This window comes from Schistocerca serialis, chromosome 1 (genome assembly GCF_023864345.2).
Source record: "Schistocerca serialis cubense isolate TAMUIC-IGC-003099 chromosome 1, iqSchSeri2.2, whole genome shotgun sequence".
Taxonomy (NCBI): Eukaryota; Metazoa; Arthropoda; class Insecta; order Orthoptera; family Acrididae; genus Schistocerca; species Schistocerca serialis.
In genome coordinates this window covers 699,663,169-699,686,833 of record NC_064638.1, presented here as the reverse complement: position 1 = coordinate 699,686,833, position 23,665 = coordinate 699,663,169, and positions in this window count along the sequence as shown.

Genomic DNA, 23,665 nt, shown 5'->3' with positions numbered 1-23,665 from the left:
TAGTTTTCGACTCTTTATTTCCCCATGTGGTGAAAATTTATTGCAATGATTGAACACAATGTATACAAATCTTTAAGGTTGAGTTGTTGTATGTATGTTTCAGTTATGTCGAAAATCCCGCGTCATTCCGTTGCCATGTTGGATCTCGTGCTCTTGAAATTCTGTAGAATATGTGAAGCATCTATTTAGTTCATATACAGTGTGTATCGCGTATACGTGCAGATATTTCTATTGTTGTGTGATTACAGTGTGCTGAACAACATTACATCAGCATTTACTTCATCTGCAGCCTAATAATTATAGCTATTAATAGTAGTATGTTTTTAGACTGATTGGTAGCCACAAACACATGTGGCAAGAGGAAGCCATTAATGCTTATCTTCTCCTTGGCAGAAGGTCAGGTATTGAGGTGTGGACACGTGGATGCAAAACGGTTAGTTTATACCGACAAACGTGGTCCACTTAGAGGTGCTGTTGCGGCTGTGCAGAAGACATCACGTTGTGACATGTTTGTGGGAAGGCAGTTCGATGCAGAGATAAAAACAGTCAACACACTAGTGTATATACATATACCGTTAAACCCTTTATAACCAAATAGCGTAAAGCACAACTGTCTCAATTTTACAAGGCCAATCTATTGCGCTTACAATCTTGCCGTACATTTTACATTTAAATTTGCGAACAATGTTTTCATCTACTTTTCCAAAATATGCAACTTGTTCTCCACCTGACACACATGCAGTATTGTCTGAAACCCAAACGTCGCCAGAAAACACGCTAGACAACACACGTAAGGAACGACCAACTCTCGGCCGGCACGACGTGTAGATTTCTGTGAAATATGTGCAGAACTCTGTTGAGCGAGTTCTACTTCTTGAACGATAACATGGAGGCGACGTGTGGATTCCCTTTTTCATAACAACCACTGTTTTGGGTGTGTTTGGGGCCATCGTCGAATGCATCGTACCCTCGACGAAAATCACGCTGCACAGTAATAACTGAATTGCACTGTTGAAATTGAGCTCGCAAAACACTGATTTGTTCCTCTGTTGTCGTTTTTTCTACTGGCTGCACTCTGGATAGTAAAGACGAGCTAGATGCAACAGGGAGAACTCTACCGGCGACGACGAGAAGCCAGCAAACTGTGGCCGAGCGGTTCTAGGCGCTTCAGTCCGGAACTGCGCTGCTGCTACGGTCGCAGGTTCGAATCCTGCCTCGAGCATGGATGTGGGTGATGTTAATAGGTTAGTCAGGTTTAAGTATTTCTAAGTCTAGAGGACTGATGACCTCAGATGTTAAGCCCCATAGTGCTTAGAGCCATCTGAACCATTTTGAACGACGAGAAACGTCAAGTTGCACCTCTCTTAGGTTTCGACGAATAAGCCACAATTCACTCAAGACTAGAAGGTATAGTCTTGTGAAATCGGACGACTGTTTTTGAAACAGCCTGTATAATGAAACGATTTGCAATGGCTGACAGCTGTCAGCTGTGCTATCTTCCAACATGAGAATGACGTGGAACATTCATAACTGAATACCTTTCATCTTCCCTAAAAATGAAAATTCATAGTTTTTCCTAAAATTATACAATATGTTTACTTCGAAGTATTGAGTAGATGACAACAAATCATTAAGCAGGAGAAATTTTAAACCTGGTATCACACCATATATATTCCACAAGACGTGACAGAAAAGAAACGAGATTGTGTCGTGACACAGGAGTTACTGTTTCATAGAGCCAGTACTCAACAGTGTTTAGATCTTGATCCGTGCACTTAGCTCGCTGGATCAGCTCAGTAGCAGTGGGGGAGCACGTAACTACGGATGTGTTTAGGCACACCAAGGGATGGCAAAAAAACGGCGCAGCTCCAGCGCGCCCTCACGCGAAACGGAAAGCAGAAATGTTTCGAGGGGTCTAAATACCGAATTTGGATTTGCGTGGACTCACATTAGCGCTGTTTTGAAGGCAACTTCCACTAACTGAACGTATTTAATCAGCACATAAATTTGCAGTATCAGTTTCTTTATTTTTTGTCACACTTCATAACATTAACTGGTGGAGCGTAAGAGCACTGCAATGTACATTTTCACTCCTTGTAAAATCGATTCGAAAAGTATCTTTTTCTTTTATTGTCTATGGATATAATGTTGTTGTAATATATGTTTTATAGATTGTTTAAAAACAAATCTTAAAACGAAGCTTATGGTTAAATGTGTGAGATATTATCTGTTTATGTCTTGTTGTGTCCGCCACCATAGCTGAGTGGCAGCCGGCATGGTAGCTCAGTGTGCTCGGTCAGAGGACCAAAGGGCCCGGGGGCCCGGGTTCGATTCCCGGCTGGGTCGGAGGTTTTTTCCGCTTAGGGACTGGATGTTCTGTTGTCCTCATTATCATTTCATCATCATCAGTGGAAGGCGACGGGAAACCACCACTGGAATCACTTCCCTAGACGCTCATGCGGTGGACCTCTCTGACGAGGCTTCCCCCATGACAAGGCCTGCCGTAAGGCAGAACACAAAGTTATGTCTTGTTGTATTGTTACGTAATGTCAACGTAAAGTCTGTAGTTTATGTAAAGAGAGCACTATGCTCAACTATGAGCAAATGGATCTCTCTCTAGTTAAACACAGAACGAAGACAGCTGAAGTCGGGAAAGGAGCTTAGGACATGGAAGAATGGTAGTGGTGAAAGGTGTTGTATTTTGTAGAGGGAAGAAGTATTTTGCGGCAATGGCTGGACAGCATAGTGTCGAGAGGAGTGCTGATGGAGTATTGTCACGGGAAATTGAAGAATGATGTTTTTGGAGATAGTGTCAGTGGAACGAAGAGCTTGTTGGAGACGATGTAACGGCTTCATGCTATGATGAATCAATGAATTTTCGGCACAACATTAAGTTTCTAAAATATTCAGCGGATAAGAGTACATTCCGAGAGAGAAGAAGAGAAGACCGAAAGAATGAAGAATAAATTGAAGCTTTGGCAGAAGAAATACGTAAGACAGAAGAGAAAAATATAGTACACGAAAGTTTAATGGCAGACAGTAATTATATTATCTTGAAGAAAATCAGCGACAGATTAGGCTGTTATTGATAATGTGAGGAAGCAAAGAATAAAGACAGGGTTTAACAGTAAGTGTGGCGGTGAATTCTTAATTGGGGCATTTGTGCTAACCAACACAGTGGATAAGTGCTTAGACTGTGTTTTAGTGGGGACAAAACAGGTTCTGTGAGATCCGTCGTGATTTACAAAGCAACTGCAGCTACATTTCTGGTTATAGGGGCATATCACATACTTGGAGACAAAACTTCGAATAAATGGAGCCAGCTGCTGCGACCGAGCCGTTCTAGGCGCTTCAGTCCGGAATCGCGCTGCTGCTACGGTCGCAGGTTCGAATCCTGCCTCGGTTATGGATGTGTGTAATGTCCTTAGTTTAGTTAGGTTTAAGTAGTTCTAAGCCTAGGGGACTGATGACCTCAGATGTTAAGTCCCATAGTGCTTAGAGCCATTTGAACCTTTTTTTTTTATTAGAGGGAAGTCTTTAAATATAGTGAACAGTTTATGGGCAGAGAAAACATTTGTGTGCTACAGTATAAAACAAACACTCAGTTACAGTAACTTGTATTAAATTTCTGTCTAAACGCAGCCAGTTAAGCTGCGGTCTCTTAAGAAAGAAATTCTTCCAATCCATACGTGGCATACAGCAAACCAGTGCTTAACAGTATTGGTTAAAAACAGTCTTGATTGCAATTTTAGTTTCTTATTTTTCAACGACGCGTTTCGCCTTATTTAGGCATCTTCAGGTTATCTTTTCTAGATGGACGCGAGTGACACCAAGATCTGCAAAACGCGTTCCCGTTCACAGGAGCGAGTAACAGAATAAGAAAGGGGCTCAGGTAGTAAGCTTAATGCAGAAATTTTAAATAGTCGATTTATACTCTGGTGTCTAGTTACGGTTAGAGTACGGTTATTAAACACATTCCTGAAATACACGAGATTAGTTACATGTTCATTCAAAATAGAAGATAACATACAGAACATATGATAAAACAGAGCAAACGTGTTTGCGTTAGCCCCATTTTAGCACGTCAGCATTAAACCACTTGTCCGCTGGCAATGAGCTGATGGAACAAGCCGAAACTTGTCACGAGAGCAAGGTTGAAACCTGTTGTGCACTAATAAGCTACGGCTAGTAGTATCTCAACAGTGCGTGCAGTCTCAATCCAGTTTTGTTACACCTTGCACGACAGGTTGTAAATTAAATGTAGTACAGAATCTTAAAGTTGGAGATTTACCCTAAATCAGTGTTTAAACATTTGTTGCCTACTGCGGAAACGAAGCTTTGAACGTTGTGATTTGCAAATGTTGTGTAAGAAGGCTTGGTTAATAACTGGGCGTAGAGACGGAAGCGGCAGAATGAAAATACGACGAGTATCGACTCACGGGTACACTTATTACGTCTCCATGTTGGTTTCCTCCAATTTTTTACGGCGTTATGACAATATGTCTCATGTGTAAAGGCGCAGATGTGCGACTCTTATGTAAAGGCGTATGCTGCATGGCTGTGGATGAAGATGAGAGTGAAAGCGAGAGGAGAGTGAAAACTGACATCAATTATCCACGACTTCGCGGAAGGTAAGAGAGAGCGAAGGGTGTAGGGGAACAGAGTACAGAGAGGGTGGGCCTTGGTGTTACCATGTGGATTAGCAACAAACGTTCACCCGAAACACACAGCTTAAAAGTTCGAGATTTAATGTAAGACGGTGGTCAGAATCTGCAAACATTATATACCCCTCGTGACTTTTTTTTTTTTTTTTTGAGCCGGAACGTTCAGGTTCATAATTACCTACGAATAGTGCGCACTGAAATGGGAAAGCTCGGGTTCTCTTCTTCATTCAGCTGAGGGTGCATCCTTGCCGTTTGCATGACTAGCAAGTGCACCGCGTGAGGCGGAGCTTTTTCTTAGGAAATGGCCCTATTTGAAAGGAGTGCAGGCCATCCTGAAGTGTATTGCGTGGTCTTCATAAAACGTTTAGGGTTAATGCTGGAATGGGTCCTTCGAACAATGGCATGGTCTATTTACTTATTCATCCGCTTCTGATCTCTGTGTCAACAGTTCGTTTCATTACAACCCACACCGGCCTCCGAGGTCTCCAGGTAGCAAAGCTGCCTCGTAAAGTGGAAGTCACGACTTCGATTCCTGCCTCCGTGAGAACATTTTAAGTTACCGTCACTGTGTGATTCCTTCATATTTGCGAAGACAAATTATAGAAAGGCGCAATACGTAGAACCGAAAAAAATAAAGAATAGATACGCAGTAGCAGATACATACATTAATGTGTGCTCAATAAATATTAAAAGATGGGTGAATCTTAGAGACTGATAAGATGATATATAGTTTTATTTTAAGGAAATGAAGTTTTATTACTGCAGTTGGAATGGAGTCCACCTCCAAAACAATTGTTTTGAATGATAACAATCTGCCACACTGGTTGTCGTTATTATTGTTTTTATTAACATGCTCCATTACGTTGAGTAATACCGCATTTGTTGATTTGCTTAGTTATCACTTTTGTTGTAGACACACAAGAGATATTTTAAACATTGCGTGATTTGTCTTACAGTGGTTACTGCCTTAAAATTAGTACATAGTTTCTTTTGCAATTAGTTACTGAAATCCATATATTTTGAAATTCTATCGGATTAAAGAATTGGTAGAAGCCTTTTGAAAACGAATTCTACCAGTTCATTCCTGCCTTTTATTACTACACTTCTCAATATTATGTTTCTCTGCCTGTCGAAGTTGCTACATTCCAGTAGAATGACTGTGGTTCACAATTTGGTTACCTTCGGTACGTGACGATATGGCGTCGTTGGTTACTCTGTATCGAGGGTAATAAGCCTTAAGTTTTTCGTGTACCGCTAACACTGTTGGTCATTCTTTGCCCCATTCTTCCCGAGCTGCTTTCCGTGACTTTGTTTCACGAAGATTTGGGTCTTTCGATACAGCCAACTTCCTCTTGTGAAATGGATGCCTCTTTTGTTAGCAAGTTCACTTTCGAGTATGCTTGTGTGAGCCCAGCTTCGGATGTGATGCCACTTTCATGTGAGTGGTATAGCCTGTCAAACGAGCGTATTTCAGTTGCTGTAACAACACAGCCGGCCGCGGTGGACGAGCGGTTGCAGGCGCTTCAGTCCGGAACCGCGCGACTGCTAGGGTCGCAGGTTCGAGTCCTGCCTCGGGCATTGATGTGTGTGATGTCCTTACGTTAGTTAGGTTTAAGTTCTTCTAAGTTCTAGGGGACTGATGAATTCAGATGTCAAGTCCCAGAGTGCCCAGAGCCGTTTGAACCATTTTTTTGTAACAACACAGTGATCATACATCGTTAAAATGAGAGCAGATACGAAGTGCAATATTGAGCACAATTCTTAGACTGTGTGTTGCTACGTTCTGGTGAGAATGAATAGATTTGAATCTATACATATAATAAAACTGTAACTGTCCTATCCCTGTACATAGGTGATATTTAAGAAAACTTAATATGAGGGGTCTTTTATTTCGATTATGCTGCTTCGGAACGTAACCCCTCCGAAGTAGTGTAACGGAACTCGCCTTAGAGTGGTGTCACTTCGTAATAGTATGACAGAAGCTGGAATTCTCACGGGCTGTGAAGCTGGTGAAATAGCTTTTATACCACACGTACCCCTCATTCCCAACAGTCTCACTTTCCAATTCAAATGCGTGCAGTTTCCCGTGAGCATATGCTTCGCCATAACCATCAACACGTCCAAGGACAGACGCTTCGAGCCGCCGGCCTCACATGGACAAATCTACGTAGCTTGCTCTCGGGTGACTAACTCAGATATTTTGCTCCTATGGGTACAACATCAAATTTTGTATACAAAGAAATTCTTTAATTTTCGTAATTTCTTTAAATACAACACTAGACTGTTCCTCTATCCAAGTCTATTGGTATTTCGTAATTCAGACATCTGTATCTATACTAACAAACACACCGATTCTATACCGTTGCGCCCTTTAGACAGCTTTACCATCAGTTTATTACATATGATTTTCTCAACGATAATAAGCTTCAGAATTTTTCAAAACACATGCGGGTTCGAGATCCAGATTACGAGGTCGTGGGCAGAAGAAAGTGAGAAAAACTCGCATCTCAGGTGGTTCTGAACAGCGCCGCATTTTTCCTTAACCAGGGCAGTACGGCGTGTCTGGAAGGGCAAGGCTGCGCGCAGTGTTTACTGACAGCTGGCGGGCTGTGCTGGAACGTAGCGGTGTGTAGCGCAGGGCAGGGCAGCGGAGCACAGCACTCTGCCGCTGCTGCTGCTGCTGGTGCCGCCGCCGGCAGGCCCGCATCCGGCCGCCGCCGCCGCCGCCGCCCCCATCGGCTCGATAAACATTCCCCGGCGGCAGACAGAGCGCGCCCGCCGTATCGACGCCGCCAGCCCGCCACGCCGCGCCATCTTCACGCAGGGCCAAATTGCCGTGCCACGGCGTGCCATGTAGGCAGCCTGTCGTTACTGCGCTCTATAGCAGTCGGCCAGTATTTCTGGGCCGCACATAATACGCTTAACTCTAGCTAAAAGAGAACAAAACCGGGACGGGATGGACCAATGAGAGAACAGCATCGTGTGGCGGTAGTTTCATGTCGAAAATATTCAATTTATCGTAACATAACTTTACATGAACGGAATATTACGGATTTCTTTTAATTTAAAAAAGTTTTTTTTTTATTTTTTTTTAATCGATCGTCTGATAGATGCTTACCTTTTGGGCCGCTTTGACACTTGCTTTCAGCCGGTCTCATCGGATTAGGGAAGGACGGGGAAGGAAGTCGGTCGTGCCCTTTCAAAGGAACCATCCCGGTATTTGCCTGGAGCGATTTAGGGAAATCACGGAAAACCTAAATCGGGATGGTCGGATTGAACCGTCGTCCTCCCGAATGCGAGTCCAGTGTGCTAACCACTGCGCCACCTCGCTCGGTGATTTCACAGTTAATCGGTTTACTCTATAATCTTGTATATGGCCGGGCGGTTCTAGGCGCTTCAGTCTGGAACCGCGCGACCGCTACGTTGCAGGTTCGAATCCTGCCTCGGGCATGGATGTGTGTGGTGTCCTTGGGTTAGTTAGCTTTAAGTAGTTCTAAGTTCTAGGGGACTGATGAGCTCAGATGTTAAGTCCCATAGTGCTCTGAGCCATTTGGACCATGTTTTGTTTAACGTTGTTACCAACAGTCTCGAAAAGTTCGTCGCCGATTTATTTCAAATTTGTACACGGTACTCTTAATAAGCAATCACACGTACATAGGCTATATATGTATTTAGACAACAACGCACAGGTTTTCCGTTAACACGACTGCGAGACAAAAAAAGTGTGCTGTGAAAATGAGCGATTTCTTTTAATTTGTCGCAGTCAGTTGTTAGGACGATAGTAGGGTGCTTAAACAATCGCACAAATTGCTTCTATATATTCCTTCTCCTTATACGTAAATTTAAACAATAATTGCATACAGAAGAATGTGCTCTTTCGTTATCTTCCTTGCAGTCGGTTTTTAACAGAAAACAACAAAGTTGTATTAATGACTTACGGGGTGAAATACTGTTACGGAATGTAAATCGTCCGAAACTTTGTAATCCTAGCCGTTGGCAGAATAAAACTATGCAAAATACTGCCACTGAAGCTACTATCCTCACGGATAGAGTAGCTGGATGTCGCATATACTAATGATCCCAACAGATTTACGCATTCATAAGCGACTTCCATTCCCAATCAACGTTCTTTTGCAGTAACAAACTAGAGTCAAGGTCAGATGTGGGGAGACGATAGAGAAGGGAGGTTGATAATGGGCAGAGAGGGGAAAGAAGGTGTTAGGTTGTTGGAGGAGGAGATGGTGAGAGACGGGGGAGGAGGAGGTGAACAGAGAGAGGAGTTGTGCGTGAACAGTGCTGTGTACGAGTAGGTTTGGTGACGATGGAATTGGCCGGTGTGCACCTCGCATGTGGGTTCACTGAGCGCAATGGGAGAGCTGCATGACGCCGGTCTGTCGAATTGTTCCTACACCGCCGGCAGTCACGTAACAGTACTTTTGCATGTGAGGGTTTTGCATTGCTCACAAGGGGAGGGCACGACGCTGCGATCACAGATTTACTTCATACTTTGTACACCTTTATTAGCCCATTGAAACAACATAATATGCTAGTAGTAAGGCGCACTACTCTGGCAGTTCCGAGAAAATCGGAAGAGAAGTTTTATGCATCTATTATGTAAGGGATGTATCTGTGGGTAGGTGCTTGAATCTTAAAGTTCATGGTGGACATGCGGTTAGTGTTCGAGCTTCCTAAGACGAACGTGTGTGAGTTGACGGTTAGATACACGCTCAGACTTAACTTTTAATCTATATTTTTTCATCAGTCGACATATTATTTAGTTTATCTGACATTTGAGTGGTAATATAACAGGTATTTGCATCAAGTGTTAGTGAATCTCATTCTGTTTGACTACTTACTATTTTTAATTAAATTTCATTATTAGAACAAACATATTTATAACTATCAACAAGTAAATGAAGAAATGCATAGAGTTTTCCTGAAAATGTATGTTTGCCATGATTTGCGAAATCCCTTATGCATGCAATTTGGTAAGGTACCCGGAACTACTTTGCACCTCGACGCTTCGAGCCAGGCACCATATGGCAGTGAACCTGCCAATGTAGCAAGAACGAATATCACAGAGTTTACACTTGTACTACAAAAATGAAAGTTTGACCGGGAGTCGAATCGTCGTCTTATACACGTTCGCCTTAACGAAGCTCGAACACTAACCACTTAACCACCATGAACTCTAACGTCCGGCACCTACGCACAGATACATCAATCACATAACAGACGCGTAAAACTTATCTTTCGATTTTCTCGGAATTGCCAGAGTAGTGTACATTACTACTTGCACATTATATTGTTTCAATGACCTAATAAAGGTGTACAAAGTTTGAAGTAAATCAGGGAGCGCTATGTGCCCTTGTCAGTATTATGTTGTGCGTTGTACGTTTTGATTATTGCGATAATACAGGCTTCTTTGCTCACGCATTGTGACCTTTTTGAAAAATCAAGACTGTGTCCGAAAACAGAGATCTGCGAAATTCATCTCGCTGTCTTTGTCCCTGAGGTCCAGAGCACCGCAGGCAAAGGCGCCTAGGTTGATGACATGTCCCTTTAGTTTCGAAAGGCATTTGATGCACCGCATTGCCGCTAACTGATAAAAATAATACGAACTTTATAGTGCCAGATTTGTGAATAGTTTCAACAAAAGCAACAAATGTAAACGTAATTTCGGAAGTATCCCAAGGGAAAGTTATAGCGCCCTATTCAGATGATTAGAAACACTAAATGGAACGAAGTTCGAGTTTAATTCATCGTTAGTATGGGCTCTAGGATTTATTTTCTTATGTACAATAGGGGATTAATAGGATTAGTATTGGCGTTTACAGTTTATTTTAATGTGCTAGTGGGTAACGCTGAATACTCCATAAGCATACTTCGCGGACGATGCTGATGACTATAGGAAGGTTGCAGCGAAATGCACTAAGATCTACGGCGGATCGATGATTGGGGCAAGGATTGACAGTTGATGTTAATAAATGTAACGTATTGCGAATAAATATCCAAAGAAACCCATTGCCATTCGACTACGGTATTGGCAATAAATCGCAGCAAACGACAACGATCGAAAAATAGGCAGAAACGATTGTCCAGAGCGCCTAATGCCATAACACTAACTGTAGGGAAATCGCATGCCAGTGGCTTGCAAAACACTCTTTTTATTCATTCTTGAGTATTGCTCACCAATCTTGGAACCTAATAAGGCTGGACTAATGGAAGAGCTAAAGAACATCCAACGAAGAGTGGCGCGTCCCTTCACGGGTCGTTCAGTAACCTTGAATGCGTTACGGAGATGCACAACAAACCTCACTGGCAGACGCTGCAAGGGAAGTGTTGTGTATCACAAAGAAGGTTACAGTCGTATTTAGGAATGTCTACATTCCAAGAGTAGTCGGGTAACATATTATTTTCTTGCACGTATGTCTCGCGAAACGACCACAAGGCAATGAAGGAAATTAGAGCTCATACGGAGATTTAACACCAGTTTATCCTTATACGCACCTTTTGCGAACGGAACAGTTAAGGGGGCAAATAATGGTGCTACCAGAAGCAATGTGGCTTGCGGAGAATAGACAACGATGCTCTTACAATTTTGTTGGTTGCAGTGAAATTACGACCGTCACTATACGCAACCTTACGGAGAGATGAACATGTTTCCGTGGCTACTATGGTTCCTAATTTATACGCAATAGGACATACACATACACATTAATTTGTGCCATTGTAGATTACATTTCTGTATGCACTCATTAAAATAGTAACGGCACATTTAAAATCCGTATCCACATCCAACCTGAGACTGGAACCCATAAACTTTCATTCTGTCTGGTAGTGGCTATATGCGATAAAGACACACAATCGAAGCGACTGTGATTATTTTAGTGCAGCAGCTTCCAAAATTTTCCTCCGTTGGAACACTTTGAGAATCCAGAATCCTGGTACTTTGATGGAACACCTTGTTTTTTTTGAAGGTTAATAAAATTTTAAAGATGAGAAAACTTGTTTCATCGAGCGATTACCATAATTTTAAATCATAACTAATAACACAGAAACCAGAATAAAATTAAAAAAACTAATATCGTCAAAATGCTGAAAAAAGCCATGTTATTAATAGTTTATCGCAGAGCGCTTACCGCGGAACACAGTTTAGGAAACCTTGTTGTACTGTCTTCAGTGGTTAACAACGGAGTCATCTTCCAATGGGAAACGTGGAGCAGTTCTGTAACAACCCGGTAGTTACCTTTAACACATGTTTGTGACTAGCGCTTGCTGTCTCTTCCAGCATACAGCTTTACGTGCTTAGCGCTGTAGCGTTGTCTGGCGTTTAGGTGTGCAAGATGTAATTCTTTGCATCGAGAGATAAAAGAGAGAGAGAGAGAGAGAGAGTGGGGGGGGGGGGGACGGGGGGAAAGGGGAGAATTAGGAGTCTTTGACCAGTGAATGCCTTACTAACAAGATGTAAGTCAAATAATCTGAGTACACAAAATGAAGTACGAGAAGCAAAGCAAATGATTAAATTTACTAGCAGTGCCACTTAAGGGTAAGGTCCCAGCGCTCAGATATTTCCTGAGTGCTCAGATTGAAAATGATTAAGCATTGCTACGATGGTCCAAATACATAAAAGTCGATGGATTAAGTTTTATTGTTTATTTTTAAGACTATCGCCATTGAGTATAATGTCACTACAAATTTAGTGGCTCCTAATGGCAGAATGAATCCATTGGGGTCCCGTTGAAATAACCATTAAACATTACAGCAACTAATTTAGCGAGACGTCTGACAATCTCACTGGTAATGGCTAGATCGACCCTCTTGACAAGGAGTAGTATCTCGAAACGACAGCGTTATACGCCATTTCAGAACGCAGTTTCCGGTGAAAGTACGGATGTTGTTCGGTGCTGGATTTTCTATATCAGAGGTATGTGTGATGTAAAGGAACTAATGTCAGACTACATCTGCGTCCGGGCAGGATTCAGATTCTTATAATGTGTTACGGTGTGAAAAACAGCTGCATGCAGATGCCTGATATACAGTAAACAAACGATCAAACAAAAAAATCTTGTTCATGAGGTGGCGTTTAATAATATGACAGGACAAAAATCTGACCTGTCTATGCAGTCGTCGTGACATAGTGATCTTTCAAAGTGAAGCAGGCAGAATCTATTTGCATCCAGTTACTAGAGCCACTTCACAAAGTGAGATACAAAACAACGTTTTACCTCACGCGAGAAATATTCCCTCTCGGGGCTCCATGTACGCCACGACCAGCTCTCTTACCCTCTACCTATGGAATGAGTTTTAGAAAAGCTGTCTCACAGTAGGTAACTGCACATCTCGAGCAAACATCGACTTTACTCCGTTACACATTTAACAGGTACTCCAACACTCACTATTAGGGCGTTATACGCACTGTGTACACTATAACTGTGCCGAGTACAAACAACTGGGAATATTAATGGTCCCTCCCGTCACTCATGTGAAAACAGTAATAAAAAAGAAACTGTAAAACTGGCTTCGTAGATTGGCCGGAGGTTACTTTCTCTGTTAGCGATTCGCCAAGTAAAACCTGTCATAAAATTGTAGTAACAGTCGGAAACTATATACTAAATTAGGTCTTCGACTAGTTCTTTTATGCGTCTCATTTTTCTTGAGAAACACTCGGCGTTCGTAGAAAGCGAGGTAACACGGGTAAGTGGAAATCGGCGCTGTACAACGCTGACTCCACAAGTCGGCGATTATTTATTCGTAAACGAACTGTTTGAATACCAGTCTTTAGTTAGTCCCGAAAGTAGATAGGGGATCTGAGGCGATCTCGAAATACTTTCACACATTCGATACTTAAAGAGCGAATTTGATTACATTCGCCTTCTGACTGTGTTGTATCCGCGGACCCAACCGAACAGCGCGCGCGCCCTGCCGTCGCATCGCTTGCCACAGTTTCCCGTCTCGACCGCCGGCGGCGCATGGCGTTGCCGCCGGCCGAAGGCGTCGCACCATTGCTGAGCTGGGGCCTACAGCGCCCTCTGGCTACGCGATATAGCAGGAGCGCTTGCCACGCGTCAGGGAGTCTTGCAGACAGCTCGTTGCAGTCGTCAGTGCCGTCGTTCGTTGTCTGGTTAGCTAGCTCGCTGTGTGATTCAGTATTGTATAACGACTTAGGCCACGAATCAGGAATATTCTTTGGACACTAATTGGAACTGTATCTACGGTACACTCTTCGCTGTCAATAAAGCTAAGTAACTGTTTTATACTAGCTGGCGCTTATTTGTCACTAATCGTTTTCCTGCCAACAGATTTTAGTCACAACCTGGTCACGTCCTACTCCATATCCAAATTATGGTTGCCACGCCCGGGCAGCCATAAAAGACTGATTTGATGCGGCCCGCCACCAATTCCTCTCCTGTGCCAACCTCTCTTGTATATGGCTCTCTCTAACACCATGAAAGTTATCCTCTGATGTCATACTCCTGCCATACTGTCCCTTCTTGTTCTGAAAGTTTTCTGCGGAGAATCTCATTTCTTATCAACCCACCCAATTTTCACCATTATTCTGTAGCACCACACCACATCTCAACCGTTTTGATTCTCTTCTTTCGCATGCTCTAGAGGGTATGGCCTTTAATTCCTGCAAGCGGATGACCGCACGTCAGCACGCAACGGGTTGGATAATACATTAAAATGGCATTGCTCCAAAACGCAACTCATTTCATGGCGCGTAAGCAGTCGTCGGAATCTCGGCACAGCCTTCTCGTTTTAGGCAAGAGCGGCTTGGCAGCCTATCGCCTTGGTCGGCCCCCTCGGCAGCGCAAGCATCATGGGGCAGGTGTTTCCTTTCCCTCGCCCTCACCTAAGGGGGAGTCTTGCGTCCACGATGCCGCCCAGCTGTTCCCTTCCCCCTCCTGTTGAATGCGCCACCACTGCTATGATTCTCTTAACTGCTTTCAAAGGGGACGGGGCCAATTCTGTGTCTCGTCGGTCTCTTTCGTAAGAGACCAAAGCGGAGTAAAGCGGTACAAAAGAAAAAAGAAATACTTTATTGTTAAGAAAGAAATTGCTTGTTGTTAAACATTTTCAAAAAAATAAGGGAAGCACTATCCTTCAGTTCAGGTCAAATCTTTTGGAACAGCTGGCTGTGAGCCCTCTTTGGGGTAACTTCCTATGGGACCAAACTGCTAAGGTCATCGGTCCCTGGCCGGCCGGAGTGGCCGAGCGGTTCTAGGCGCTACAGTCTGGAACCGCGCGACCGCAACGGTCGCAGGTTCGAATCCTGCCTCGGGCATGGATGTGTGTGATGTCCTTAGGTTAGTTAGGTTTAAGTAGTTCTAAGTTCTAGGGGACTGATGACCACAGCAGTTGAGTCCCATAGCGCTCCGAGCAATTTTTTTCATCGGTCCCTGGGCTTACACACTACTTAATCCAACTTAAACTAAGAACAACACACACACCCATGCCCGAGGGAGGACTCGCGGCTACCCCGCGCGGTCAAGCCCTCTTGGCTAAACCTTCAAACTGGAATTATAGTTCGTCACTTGTGTCGTTGGCACAGTTGCTTAGAGTTGTGTGTTGTCAACGTTGAAGATTCGAAGAGATAAAAGTCAGCACATACGTCGGCAAACAGTCGGCATTTCTCGAAAACTACAAAGCAACACGCGAGGTTTAACGTCTCAATGCAGCAGAGACTATTTCGCTATAAGCTGTGAACTAATTCAAGATTCTTCAAACGCTTTGGAAAATTTGGAATATAACGCATAATAACACAAATGAGTAGTTCATAAACCGTACACCACCCACTCCCAGCCGGAAGACCTGACTGTATAGCAATTCGAAGCAGCTGGTCGCCCTGCAATCCCAAAACCGACATCGCAAAGCTAGTCGTGAAATATCGGAGCTGCTGCAGGCAACGTAATAACTGTCAACCACAGAAGCCGCAGCCGTTTGAAGAGGAGGCAGTGTGTAGGTATCGCTCGCCAACGCTTCCGCGACCGTCCTCCAACACCGCTAGCGGTCGCTCTGTACGAATCCTGGCTTTTAGCCAATCGGGAGTCTTAAGACGCCAGACCAGGTGAGATTATCCCGATAAAAATATCACCCAACATCTTTACTGCAAGTAGCTTCTGTCTGGATAACTGTGTATAAATTTGCGGTTAATGTATGATATTTGTGGTAGTTACAAGGACAAGTCGCAGAACTGCGGAGTCATTATTAATGCCTTGAGTAATCTTCGTAGTGTGCGCCGAATCTTGTGGATGGGCAGAAAACTGACAAACACTGCTTTTCCTTTGACTATGACGAAGATGAAGCATACATGAATTACCCTCAAATTTTGGCCTAAAAGAGATGGATGCCTTAATGGAAGATTATTTACTTTTTATAGAACAAAATTTGTGCCTCGAGAGACCGTTGATCACCTTATACACTGACTGGCCAAAAATCATGCGAATGCAATGGGTGTGATGTCAGTAGCGAGTACTCCTCCGTGAAGCGACGAAACTTCAGTAACACTTTGAGCTTTGGGCTGTAGGGAATTTTGGAATCGTTGTGGATCGTCCGTATATTTCTGCGGAGGCGACGTGAGTCCGTTAGTCTAACGCTTATGGCCATTGTATGCAGCGGTTATCACACATGGAAATATTGCCACTGCGATACTGAAGATCGAGCTTAATACAAGGCAATTTTTCAAAAGGCAGAACCCTTATCAAGACTTCTTTCCCCTCAGTTTAGTTCAACATCACAGCCTGTATTTCGTTCTTGCTGAGTAATGTAAGGCCGAGCGAATGTTATGGAGACAGCGATCCACAATTAACGACAGAGAGAGTGTAGGCATTTCACTCTATATGAAAGCATCTGCTGTGGGGGACTACCTGAAGAATGTCTGTTCTGATCATATAAATTTATTCTGGCCACTGTTGGACAATGTATCGACTCTGCTACATTTGTGATGTCCTGCCGGCCGCTGTGGCCCAGCGGTTCTAGGCACTTGAGTCCGGAACCGCGCTGCTGTTACGGTCGCAGGTTCGAATCCTGCCTCGGACATGGATGTGTGTGATGTCCTTAGGTTAGTTAGGTTTAAGTAGTTCTAAGTCTAGGGGACTGATGACCTCAGATGTTAAGGCCCATAGTGCTTGGAGCCGTTTGAAGCATTTGTGATGTCCTGAACGTTGTTAGTTCACGTGATTTCAGTTTGCATTTTTAATGTCGGGCAGTAACAGCTGAAATACGTTTGTTCGAGATACTCATCTAGTTTCGTCTTTCCTAAAGTCTCTCTAGTTCTAAGGTCCTTGGTAACAGTACTTTGAGTGACACAACTAGTCTCTGCTGAAGATACTTGCCACAAACGGTGTATAGCACCGTGACACAGAACAATGATCCTGCCTGTACGCCTTGGTAAGCTTTTACCAATTAAATGCTCTCCAAACAAGTCCTCAAAATTCAGAGAATCTGGTTGTGCTAGAGAGGCGTGTGATCAATAAATTTTGTAACACTGCAGTGGCGCACGAGATTCGCTGCACTGGAACAGTCAACATTAAATTCTGACTTAGGTGCTGTAAATGCTGTGGAGTCACGTTCTCATGACTATCTGCTGTCATCCAGCGTAGCAGCCTACTGGTGCACTCATAGATTCCCGACAGTCGGGTGCTCTCAGTTCTCCAGTCGTATAAAGTGATACGCTGTTTCCAGTGCTTTCAACAGCTTTTGTTGGATACACGGCGGACGATTCACACAGCGGACGAGCTGATCCCACAGATCTGCAAATGTCTTGAAATTGCCAGGGTAGTATTTGGAAGTCTTGATCGTGCTTCTCCAGTGATTTACGGATAAACAGGATGTTTCAGAATGATGATTGAAAAATTTGGGGACGGTTACCTAACACCAACACGAGGAAAAAGTATCAAATAAACATAGGCTCAGAACTCATACCTTAAGGGCTGGACCGAGCGAGGTGATACAGTGGTCAGCATTCGGGCGGGATGACGGTTCAAACTTGCAACCGGCCATCCTGATTTAGGTCTCTCGTGGTTTTCCTAAATCGCTTCTGGCAAATGCCGGGACGGTTCCTTTGAATAGGCACTGCCAATTTCTTATCCCATCCTTCCCTAATCCGAGGTTGTGTTCCGTCTCTAATGACCTCACTGTCGACGGGACGTTACATACTGTTATCCTCCCCCTCCGTAAGGGCTATGAGCGCTCGTTCATGCTCGATACTGCGAACCGCAGCTCTTTCACTGCATGCTCTTTGCTTTCTATATTTTGGGAGCAGTTAGTAGCGACCAAAAAAAGAAAAAATGTCAAGTAGATATGGGCTTTAAAAAGCATATCTCAAGAGTTACGAGCACTTGTTCATCTTCGCTGCAGAGAGACATCTCTTCTACTGAACAACTGTACCCAAATATTTAAAATGTCAGTTTGAAACACCCTGTATTCAGGCCTGGATAGTGTACTTGATTTCGTACTAAGATGTAGGTAAGAAAACCAGGGTGTATGGGTAACAGACGATGGATTCGTAATCAGATCAGATCACATGGAAGAAACCGAAAATGCCCGTCAGATACTAACGGATTTTCAACTATGTTTACAGCGCAAGTGTTCAGCAAGTGTCTCGTCGGGTGTAGTGGTGCCCATCACACTTACGATGCAGAATACATGACTCATGGGGGGAGCGTACGAGTCTACAGTCAGGAGAAGTCCAGTTTCTATACCGACAAGCGGACGCGGAACTTTTCCGCGGGCAGTCAGCGTTAACTTAGGCGAAATCCTTACACTCCAGAGCCCGGTAGTCAGCAGTGACAGCTAAACTGTAGCTGTGGACAATTCGTGTTCTTCATGATTAAAGGTGTTCTTTTCCCTTTCCGCACTAGCGTACGTGCGAGACGCGTCGCAGGTTCCGCATGTCAGACACAACACTTTTACCATACAGGCACTATAGTACAATTATTGGTCATTTAACAGTAATGCTCCCTCTTGTGATCAGTGCAAATCATGCGAGATGTATGATCTAAGTGCTGTGACTGTAATAACGAAGAGCTTGTCGTAAGAAAGACAATCGACAGTCTAGATCCTTCGTTGTTACGCTACTGGCCATTAAAATTGCTACACCAAGAAGAAATGCAGATGATAAACGGGTATTCATTGGACAAATATATTATGCTAGAACTGACATGTGATTACATTTTCACGCAATTTGGGTGCATAGATCCTGAGAAGTCAGTACCCAGAACAACCACCTCTGTCCCTAATAAAACAGCCTTGATACGCCTGGGCATTGAGTCAAACAGAGCTTGGATGGCGTGTACAGGTACAGCTGCCCATACAGCTTCAACACGATACCACAGTTCATAAAGAGTAGTGACTGGCGTATTGTGACGAGCCAGTTGCTCGGACACCATTGACCAGACGTTTTCAATTGGTGAGAGATCTGGAGAATGTGCTGGCCAGGGCAGCAGTCGAACATTTTCTGTGTCCAGAAAGGCCCGTACAGGACCTACAACACGCGGTCGTGCATTATCCTACTGAAATGTAGGGTTTCGCAGGGATCGAATGAAGGGTAGAGCCACGGGACGTAACACATCTGAAATGTAACGTCCACTGTTCAAAGTGCCGCCAATGCGAACAAGAGGTGATCGAGACGTGTAACCAATGGCACCCCATACCATCACGCCGGGCGATACGCCAGTATGGCGATGACGAATACACGCTTCCAATGTGCGTTCACCGCGATGTCACCAAAGACGGATGCGACGAGCATGCAACCTAGATCCATCCGAAAAAATGACGTTTTGCCATTCGTGCAGCAAGGTTCGTCGTTGAGTACACCATCGCAGGCGCTCCTGTCTGTGATGCGGCGTCAAGGGTAACCGCAGCCATGGTCTCCGAGCTGATAGTCCATGCTCTGCAAACGTCTTCGAAATGTTCGTGCAGATGGTTGTTGTCTTGCAAACGTCCCCATCTGTTGACTCAGGGATCGAGACGTGGCTGCACCATCCGTTACAGCCATGCGGATAAGATGCCTGTCATCTCGACTGCTAGTGATAAGAGGTCGTTGGGATCCAGCACGGTGTTCCGTATTACCCTCCTGAACTCACCGATTCCATATTCTGCTAACAGTCATTGGATTTCGACCAACGCGAGCAGCAATGTCGCGATACGATAAACCGCAATTGCGATAGGCTACAATCCGACCTTTATCAAAGTCGGAAATGTGATGGTACGCATTTCTCCTCCTTACACGAGGCATCACAACAACGTTTCACCAGGCAACGCCGGTCAACTGCTGTTTGTGTATGAGAAATCGGTTGGAAACTCTGCTCATGTCATCACGTTGTAGGTGTCGCCACCGGCGCCAACCTTGTGTGAATGCTCTGAAAAGGTAATCATTTGCATATCACAGCATCTTCTTCCTGTCGGTTAAATTTCACGTCTGTGGCGCGTCATTTCCGTGGTGTAGCAGTTTTAATGGACAGTAGTGTATAATCATATAAAGTGCCCCATAGCATTCGAACTCCCTGCACACTACTGATTGGCGGGTGGTCTGAGCAGTGGGCGTCGCTCGAGTGGAGCCGGCGGCTGCCGCGTGCCGACACACGGGTCTGAGGACTGCCGCAGTCGCAGCTACAGCTACAGCGACAGCCGCGCGTTGCGAAACGCGGCCGCTCCCTGGCAGCGGGTAGCGGCCTGGCGCGGCGTCCCGTTAGCGGCAGCAGGCTGCCTGCCTGCAGAGTTGCGTATTTGCGACACCGAATACGCATACGTTATGGCGCGCTACGCGCGTGCGCGCTGCCGCCGCCGCGATGTCGAAAGATTTTGCGCGGATCGAAAGTCACCTGCCCGGCCCGGGCTGGCAGGCCCCGTGCGCCCCACGCTGCTCGGCGCGACCTTTACATAACCGCGCCGTCCCAGCGGCGTCCGCCTTACCCCAGGCCTTCCTACACTCAGGTGTGACCTTTGCCGAACTTACCGACGCCGGCGTTAGAAATTTCTGCAGTGCGACAGCCTGACAAATGTAGGATGCTTCAAGTATGGTGCAAACGCTGTGTGAATGACGTGAACCGTTAGCTGGGAAGCAGGCTCTGTCCGCCACACACGCTCCAGGTCGTTACTCTGACTTCGCCAGGTGGCGTATCGGTATCAATCGAGTTAGCTGCGACTTTGAAAAGATGTCTCAATAAATCTTTAATTGGGTCACTCAGACGGCTGTGCAAGTGCCATTTGCTCATAGAACTGTGTACAAACTACACTGAAGTGCGATAGTATCGCGTACACAAGATATAGGTATTTAGGTGATTGTATTGTATTATATGCTAACCGAGGACCTAGAAACGACGGAGAGGCAGCGTCCTCGCCGCAACCGCAGTTGTCCACAACCCTATGACGACTGCCGCAGTCCACTTCACCCCTCCGCCCCCCACACCGAACTCAGGGTTATTGTGCGGTTCGGCCCCCGGTGGACCCCACAGAGAACGTCTCACACGAGACGAGTGTAACCCCTACGTTTGCGTGGTAGAGTAATGGTGGTTCACGCGTACGTGGAGAACTTGTTTGCGCAGCAGTCGCCGACATAGTGTAAGTGAGGCGGAATTAGGGGAACCAGCCCGCATTCGCCGAGGCAGATGGAAAACCGCCTAAAAACCATCCACAGACTCGCCGGTTCACCGGACCTCGACACAAATCCACCGGGCGGATTCGTGCTGGGGACCAGGCGCTCCTTCCCGCCCGGAAAGCTGTGCTTTAGACCGCACGGCCAACCGGGCGGGCTTTCAGATCATTAGTGTGAAAAGGTTTCAGTCGTGATTGTGGCCGCACGAAGGGAATTAACACACTGTTAAACGTGGAATGGTAGTTGGAGCTAGAGGGATGGGACATTCCATTTCGGAAATCGTTAGGGAATTCAATATTTTGTGACCCAAAGTGCCAAGAGTTTACTGAGTATACCAAATTTCAGGCATTAACTTTCACCACGGACAACGCAGTTGCTGACAGCCTTCACTTAATGAACGAGAGCAGCGGCGTTTGCGTAGATTTGTCAGTGAAGTAACCGCAGAAATCAATGTGGGAGGTACGGCGAAATTTTCTGTTGGTACAGTGCGGCGAAATTTGGCATTAATGGGCTATGGCAGCAGACGACCGACGCGAGTGCCTCTGCTAACAGCACGACATCGCCTACAGAGCCACACCAGGGTTCGTGACTATGTCGGTTGGACCCTAGACGACTGTGAACCAGTGATCTCAATTTCAGTTGGTAAGAGCTGATGGTTGGGTTTGAGTGTGGCCACGAAGTCATGGACCCAAATTGTCAACAAGATATTGTGGCTCCATACTGGTGTGGGCTGTGTTTGCATGGAATGGACTGGGTCCTCTGGTCCAACTGAGCCTACCGCTGAGTGGAGATGGATATGTTCGGCTACCAAAAGACCACTTGCAGCAATTCATAGACTTCATGTTACCAAACAACGATGTCACGTCGCTGGTCGACGATTGTTTCTGACTGGTTTAAAGAGCATTTTGCAGAATCCGAGTGAATGATTTGGCCACCCACATCTCCTGATATGAATCCCAACGAGCATTTATGGGACATAATCGAGAGGTCAGTTCGTGCACAACATCCTTCACTGGCAACATTTTCGCAGTTATGGACGGCTGTAGAGGGAACATGGGTCAATATTTCTGCAAAGGTCTTCGAACGACTTATTGAGTCCATGCCACATCGGGTTGCTCCACCATACAGGGCAAAGGGGGGTCCGACACGATACTAGGAGGTATCCCATGACTTTTGTCACCTCAGCATGCATATCGAATCTCACAAAGCAACGGTAGAGTATCGAATTAAGAAATGCTGTTGCTCAGAGTTAACCTTGCAACTGGTCACTGCAGAATCTGCATAATAGATAGGTTGATTCTGAAATTATTTTTGTTCCCTGATGAAACACGGCTGCATTTATTGGGCTACGTCAACTCACAGCGGCGATAGTGTTATGAAAATCCTCATTCCTTACACCAAGAGCTTATGCAACATATGAAGTGTGGTGTGCTATATGTGAAAGACGAATTTCTGGATTGATGTTTTACTTTCAAACCTGAATTCTGACAGACATGTGAACAATATAATACAACCTTTGTAACAGATAACTGAGAACTAACTACAGTTAGTTCATGCACAGTAATGTAAAAGCACACATGCTAATGGATCTCTGACTGAATTACGAAATGTTTTTCATGACAGGAACCATCATGTCATCATAAGCTTTATAATCTAGTTCTGTGGGAGGACTGTGGGAAGATGGGACAAAAACACTAGTTTGAAGTACTAAATGACTCAACGAGTTACTTAAATTTCTCTCCGGGGTCACTCCTAAAATGTTTAGTTCGGCTATAACCAATACAATACCTACGAAATTCCGGGAACGTTTAAGATCATATGGGGTTGTCGAAGCCTGCTTGCCGGAATTTGTTCCCACGTGACGCAGAACACAACGCTTGCATCATTCCTCATCGATATTGCGACTCGCTTAATAGCCAACTACAGAAAATATTTAAAATTCCAAGAGCTTCCGTCCCTAATACAATCAATCAACACACTGCTTCCGCTTCCTTTACTTGTCAAACAACTATGAGGGTAAAAAATGAAGATATTTAGCCTAGTACGGCTTCCAGACCGAGCGAGGTGGCGCAGTGGTTAGCACACTGGACTCGCATTCGGGAGGACGACGGTTCAATCCCGCGTCCGGCCATCCTGATTTAGGTTTTCCGTGATTTCCCTAGATCACTTCAGGAAAATGCCGGGATGGTTTCTTCGAAAGGGCACGGCCGATTTCCTTCCCCATCCTTCCCTAATCCGAGCTTGTGCTCCGTCTCTAATGACCTAGTTGTCGACGGGACGTTAAACACTTATCTCCTCCTCCTCCTCCGGACTCCAGTCAACAGCTGAACCATTCGCGACTGGAACAGGAAGCGGCGGGTGAGGGGGAATTAACAGTACACCAAGTTCCCTTAGCCACACC